Raw genomic sequence first — 6,377 nt, forward strand, 5'->3', positions numbered from 1 at the left:
GTCCCGGCCCCCCCTCTCCAGTCAGCCCGGTGCCACCCGATCGGAATGTGTCCTGTTGGGGGTCGTCGGTGAAGCAGAATCACTTTGTTTGACAGCTCTTTGTCCTGAGTTGCATTACCGACCCCACCACCACCACCACCACCACCACCACTTCAATTACTTCATGCTTCACATGCACAGTAACGACTGTCCTTAAGTGTGTGTGTGAGAGTGTGTGCATGTGTAAGTTCCGCTTTCTCACACAAAGTCAGTGTTTATGGAGGTACGCACAGACACAGATGAGTGATTGTGACTCTTGATTGGGCAGTTTATGGTCGTTCATTTAAGTTGGACTCAGGGAGGTTTTTTGATAAACTGTCATGAGCATTAAGCTGGAGCTGTTGTGTTTTAAAGGTTGACCTGTTTTTTTTTTGTGGAGCAGCTTCTGACACACTGGGATTGTCAGTATTTCCAAAAGTCTCCTTCCGGTTAGTTTTTTAATTCTATTTGTAATGCATCGTAAAAGTAATTTTAAAATACCACTGACCGAGCTGCCAAATTCAAAATCTTGTTTTGGTTTAGTTTTGAGGAAATATACTTCAAATCTGCACCTCTTCTCATTTTCTTTTTAGCACCTTTGTTTTTTGAAGGATCTCCTGTTGATTCACTTCTTTTGAACAACTTCATTTCCTCTGCACTTCATCTGAGAACAGGGCATGCAGACATTAATCATACCTGTAGGCTGGAGCTCTACTCAGCAACAACAGCTGCTGTCTGCAAACCTGCATCGGTGAAGGAGCTCTGTTGCCCCCTGCTGGTCAGTGGCAGAAGTGTCTCCTAATTTGGGGTTGAATTAAAACGTCCCCGATATTAATAACACCAATTGTACAAATAATACTTTAAAGTCTTCACCACTGAGTTGACTCCGAGAAACATTGTTTGAAATAGCTTTTCATTTCATACTTACAGTAAACACACTTTGTTATTTAATGCTACAAAACCAAAGGTGTCATTGAAAAGAACAAGAAAAAAGGAAAAATGAATAATCAAAACGATTAAAAATGAATGAAATTCAATTAAATATGCAGCCTCCTATTTGCTCATCAACCAAAATATGCTTCTAAATGAAACATATTTGGACTACATTTACTTATTTAACAGGTAATACAATATAGGAATTAACATTTCTTCACAAAAAACCTCTGCACATACAAGAACAAATAAAAACAGACAAACAAATAAAACAAGTTCTTGGCTGCTATTATTTGAGCTGTGATGGTTGTGTTGGTGCTGACATTCTCACAGTGCTGTAGGTCACATTGGGATCACCTTCATCAGCAAAAACCTGAAGAAAAAAACCGAAACAGAATTGACAACCAAACAAACTGATTCTTTTTTGTTTGAACTCCTTTGGTGGATGATGTTGACTTCAAATCCATCATGGACAAATGTGAAAATAATGAACGTGGGTCAAAAATCAAAAGAATAAACCTAAATCTTTTATAAATGTATTCAGTTATGTACCAAAACCAAGGCTGAACATATTTTAAACCAAATCAACCCAGGCGACAGTGGAACAACATCATTAAAGAGAGGACAGAGATGAGGTTTATGCTCTTGGTGCTGGTTGGGTTCTTAGTGGAACACTTTAGATAAAAACCGGGGAAACATAATGACGCCAAGGCACATTATGATTATGATTATTGTGGACTTGCACATCATTTTACACTGACATTTCATTAACATCATGAAACTTACCAGTGCCTTTTCTCCATTTATATATGAAAACTGTGAGGCAACCGATGGTGAGGACAACTAAAGCGGCTGCTGCAAAGAGGTTCAGCCACCACAGATCTGGAAGATAATGGAGATATTTGGTTCTCATTCATACAACATAATAATTAATGAATCTGGATCTTATCCCCCAAACTGGTACTACTATGTAGAAAAAGGACTAATGGACTTTAAGGTTATTAAAGGATTTTCCATTATAAATGTGCATGACTACCCTCTTTAGGCTGTAACCTGCCGATAATCATTATATGAGGAAGACCTCTTCATCATCAGGACAGGACTTTAGACGACTGCATTGGTTTAACTGGGAGAAATGGGACAGCCCATAACAGTCGATGATCTCATCGAATTCAGGTGATTCAAGTGAAATCACCACAAACCAACATGTTGTTTTCTTGTTGTGTTTCACCTCTTTATTTTAGCTTGTTCCTCTGGTTGTTCCTGTAGTAATTATCCACAACAAACCTTTTAAAATCAGCTTGGATCAGAAAAATTCACTGACAATTTAGTTCTAAAAAGTTTGTGTTATGGTTGATCATGTCTTTGTTGTAACAATGAATCTTACAGCGCTGCAAAGTTTATTTATCCAAACAGCTGCAGGACGTTACAAGCGGGACGTTCCAAGCAGGACGTTCCAAGCAGGACGTTCCAAGCGGGACGTCCACCCTACAGGGGTTGAGTGGGGTCAAGGTTACTGATCCATCCTCTCCTGAACTGCTCAGTGAGCCTGACCATCGTCAAGGTAACGCTCAGTCAGATACCGTGGAGATGTAGGATGATCACTGGTCCGTCCATCCATCCATCCATCCATCCATCCATCCATCATCATCGTCCATCCATCCATCTGTCCATCCATCCACCCATCCACCCATCCATCCATCCATCCATCCATCCATCCATCCATCCATCCACCCATCCACCCATCCATCCATCCATCCATCCATCCATCCATCCATCCATCCATCCACCAGTGTAGCAGCATCATGGTCTCAGGTGCTGGGACCAGTCAAGAACAATAGCAGCTGTTTGGGTTTTATTGAGCACGTAGCTCCTCATCTGCTGCTCATGCCACAAACGCAGCTTCCTTATTAATGCGGCGCCGTTTTAAAGGGAATAAAAAAGGCTTTTAAGATTTACTGCCAGGAGAATGGTTGCAGCACAGACACAAACTACCAACACAGCAGGAACCAGAAAATTAAAAAAGCTAATGTTGTGTTACGGATGTTCTCTTACAGTTACCATCTGCAGAGGTTGTTGCTGGAGTGGTGGTGGTGGCTTCAGAAGAGAAGAGACAAACCTGAGTAAACAGAGAAAGCCAACAACAGCAACATTTAAAAACATCATTCAGTGGAGAAAATGTGTCAGACACAAATCAAAAGTCTGGAATTAAACTTGCAACTGCAGCAATGACAAAACATGACTTTGAACAGTTGTGTTTGTGTGTCACGGGCTCCCAAACGACACAGAACATTTTAGAAGCTGTTCCCTCTCTGTTGGTCCAGATCAAAGTCTTTCACCATCAATTAATTTAGTTGAGAGAGCCAATGTTCCCTCTCAGGTGATGTGGAGAGAAGAAGCTTCCCTGGAGATGTTCCAGGATGCAGATGACTGAAAATAAAATCAGCACAAACCAGAAACTAAAACACAACTTATTGTTGAGTCTACCGTTACTTGCTCTGAGAAATATGGTGGGTTGTTGGTGTTGCTGAGGTGGTTCCTGGAAATATTGATGCCGTAGTAGTGATGGTGGCTTCAGAACAGAGCAGAAGAGAAGAGAAGACAACAGAAGTGAATGGAACACAACACAACAGAAGTGAATGGAACACAACACAACAGAAGTGAATGGAACAGAACACAACACAACAGAAGTGAATGGAATAGAACAAAACAACAGAAAAGAACACAACACAACAGAAGTGAATGGAATAGAACAAAACAACAGAAAAGAACACAACACAACAGAAGTGAATGGAATAGAACAGAATAGAAGCGAATGGAACACAACACAACAGAAGCGAATGGAACACAACAGAACACAACAGATGTGAATGGAACAGAACACAACACAACAGAATAGACAGAACGATCAGAACACAACACAACAAACATGAGAACAGAGACATGAGCAACAGAGCAACAACAGCAGCAACACAATCTTCCTCACTGAAATGATCGTTGTGGTTCAGGTGAAGATGAAACTATGTGATGGGAATACTCACTGGGGACCACAGACAGATCAATTGCAGCATCCGTATATGTTTGTGATCCTGAGCCTTTAAACTGGCGACAGGTATAACGACCTGAATCTTCACCTCTGAGGTTCTTGATGGTCAGAGAACAGTTCTCAGATAGACTCAGTCTGCCTGGTTTATGAGAGTTAATCTGTCCAAGATTAATCAGCTCGATTGTTGCTGATTGTGGATTACTGGTACTGAACAGCCATGTAGTACTGATACAATTCTTCTGATCCTTTATCAGGTTTTCACAGCTCAAAGTTACTTCTTGATGTGCAGTCAGATATTTTCTGTTGGCATCTGTGAAAAAAAGAACAAGAATCTGTTCACAGGTAGAAAATGTCTTTGTTTCTGTTCATTTATTGTTAGACAATTAAAATGCTGCTATTTATTGGGAAGATTTAAATCTGTTTTCATTAGAACTCATTCTCACCTGAATATTGAAGCATGAATGTTAGAAATATAAAAGCATGAATCCATTTGAAGGCGACCATCATGTTATCGTCTCCTTTTCTTCTGGAACTTCTCTTCATTTGACTTCCTTTAGTGCTGAAACTGCAGCAGCTTTCTGTGGTTTCCACAGTGTCACCTCCCTTTTGAACTGATGTTGAGAATTGTGAAGCTCATTTTCCGAAACAACTAGCAGAAGTTCGATGCATCTAATTTGTGTCCATCTGTGGTCAGCTTTTCATGACATCATTTCACACCTTTGAGAGAAAGAGGAAGTTGAGCGTGGGTAGAGTTAGAGTTGAAATATAATGCCATTTAGTAAATTTCCTTATTGTTTTAAGTGATGGTTGTCTTATGCAACCAGACAGAGTCAAGTTTCTTTACTGCTTCCCATGTGAATAGGGTGAAATATCAACATAGTTGCTGATGAAAACATTTAAGGTCTCGACAGATTTGAGTTCCTTTTTTCCCCCCAGTTTATTAGATGTATTGAGTTTTGTGATGAATGTGGACAGCAGCGGAGCTGTGAGGAGCTACTGAGAACTGTATCATTCCCTCATTCTCAGTATGGGCTCATCTTCATCACTGAGGTGAAATAGTGTAAATGTAGTTTGGAATTAAAAGTCAAATGTAAATATAATAACTTTAAAAGGCAACACAAATATATGTAAAATTGAAATCGGTCCACAATCACTAAATTACCAAATTACTCAAAAGTCTCTATAAACCACCTGACATTTGTCCATGTAGCAGAAAAATCACATTTCCTCCACTCTTATGTTAAACCGTTACCTTTGGCCTTTGACCCGATTATTTTGTTCATGCCTGGAATCATTATATAGTTAATCAGTGTTTAAAAGTTAGTGCAACGCTCATTAGAATCAAAGATAGAAGTTAAATATAGGTGACATGAAAACATGTTCTCTTCTCATGAAGTATTCAAATCACAGATACATTTTCAAGTCAGAATGATTTAATTCATGACATTTAATGCACATCGTTTAAAACCTTATGAGTTGAAAGGGTTTCCTCACCAAGATTCTCCATGTCTCTGTTGGGGAAAGAAAAGATGCAATCAGCTCAGAAAAGGAGCAAAACCAAGAATTTTGAGCTCCCAAAACTACCTGTAAATAATTCACCAGTGAGATTGCTACTGAAAAAGCTTAGACTGGCAAAGAAAATAGGAGCAATGATCAGAGGGCAGGATCCCTGAAACCAAGATTCAAAAACAGAAAGTAAGTTTTCTGCAAGTGACCTCGCCCAAGGCGACCAAAGTGAGGTCCGGCAGGGTCTCCTGCCCTCAGTCATGTCTTATTCACACATAAGAATTATCAAATCAATCTTAATAATCTGGTTAAAGATTTCTTCGGATCGAAGTAAATTAATTTAACGCTTACTTTGTTTACAAATGACTTTCTGTACTCACGCAACACGAATCCACGTTTGATCTCTGCAGAGGACCCTTTCACTTTCGTTTTAACGGCTGGAGGCGCGTTCGGCACCACAGAAGAAGAGGAGCGGCCAGCGAATCAGAGGTGACGCGTTGAAACGCGTTTAAAACAGGATAAATTTAAACAATTACATCTACTGGAAGACAGGCGATGTTTGGATGGCCATGCCATTACCGCCAGGGGAGAAAAACAATCTTAATTTTGTATTTTATGAGAAGAGCTGTAATTCCTGCTACTGCCAGAGGAGGGAGCCAGATATTCTTTGGTCATTAATCTAAATCTAATAGAAAAATGAAAATAGAGCTGCTGGTTTGAACAAAGGAAACAAATGTTCACACAGTTCACACAATCGTGACGTAATCAGGATGATTTATTTATGTTTACAGTTTTTGCAGCAAAATCCATCAAAGTTTATTAAAGTCAACCTTTCGACAGTTGTGGCTCCAGTTTTAATGAAGGTTTGTGTGCA

General features: G+C 39.8%; 2 long non-coding RNA genes across 2 annotated transcripts; one reads left to right on the top strand and one right to left on the bottom strand.

The window, feature by feature from the left end:
- Positions 1-10: 10 nt before the first annotated feature.
- LOC130521358 (uncharacterized) lies at positions 11-3,188 on the top strand. The gene is made up of 3 exons (XR_008949305.1): positions 11-796; positions 1,997-2,515; positions 3,009-3,188. It is a non-coding gene; the product is annotated as an uncharacterized LOC130521358 (long non-coding RNA).
- Positions 3,189-5,412: 2,224 nt separating this feature from the next.
- On the bottom strand, positions 5,413-6,161 carry LOC130521357 (uncharacterized). The gene is made up of 2 exons (XR_008949304.1): positions 5,855-6,161; positions 5,413-5,508 (listed from the first exon to the last, which is right to left on the bottom strand). It is a non-coding gene; the product is annotated as an uncharacterized LOC130521357 (long non-coding RNA).
- Between the last annotated feature and the right edge of the window lie 216 nt (positions 6,162-6,377).

Source organism: Takifugu flavidus, unplaced genomic scaffold, assembly GCF_003711565.1.
Source record: "Takifugu flavidus isolate HTHZ2018 unplaced genomic scaffold, ASM371156v2 ctg908, whole genome shotgun sequence".
NCBI classification, from domain to species: Eukaryota; Metazoa; Chordata; class Actinopteri; order Tetraodontiformes; family Tetraodontidae; genus Takifugu; species Takifugu flavidus.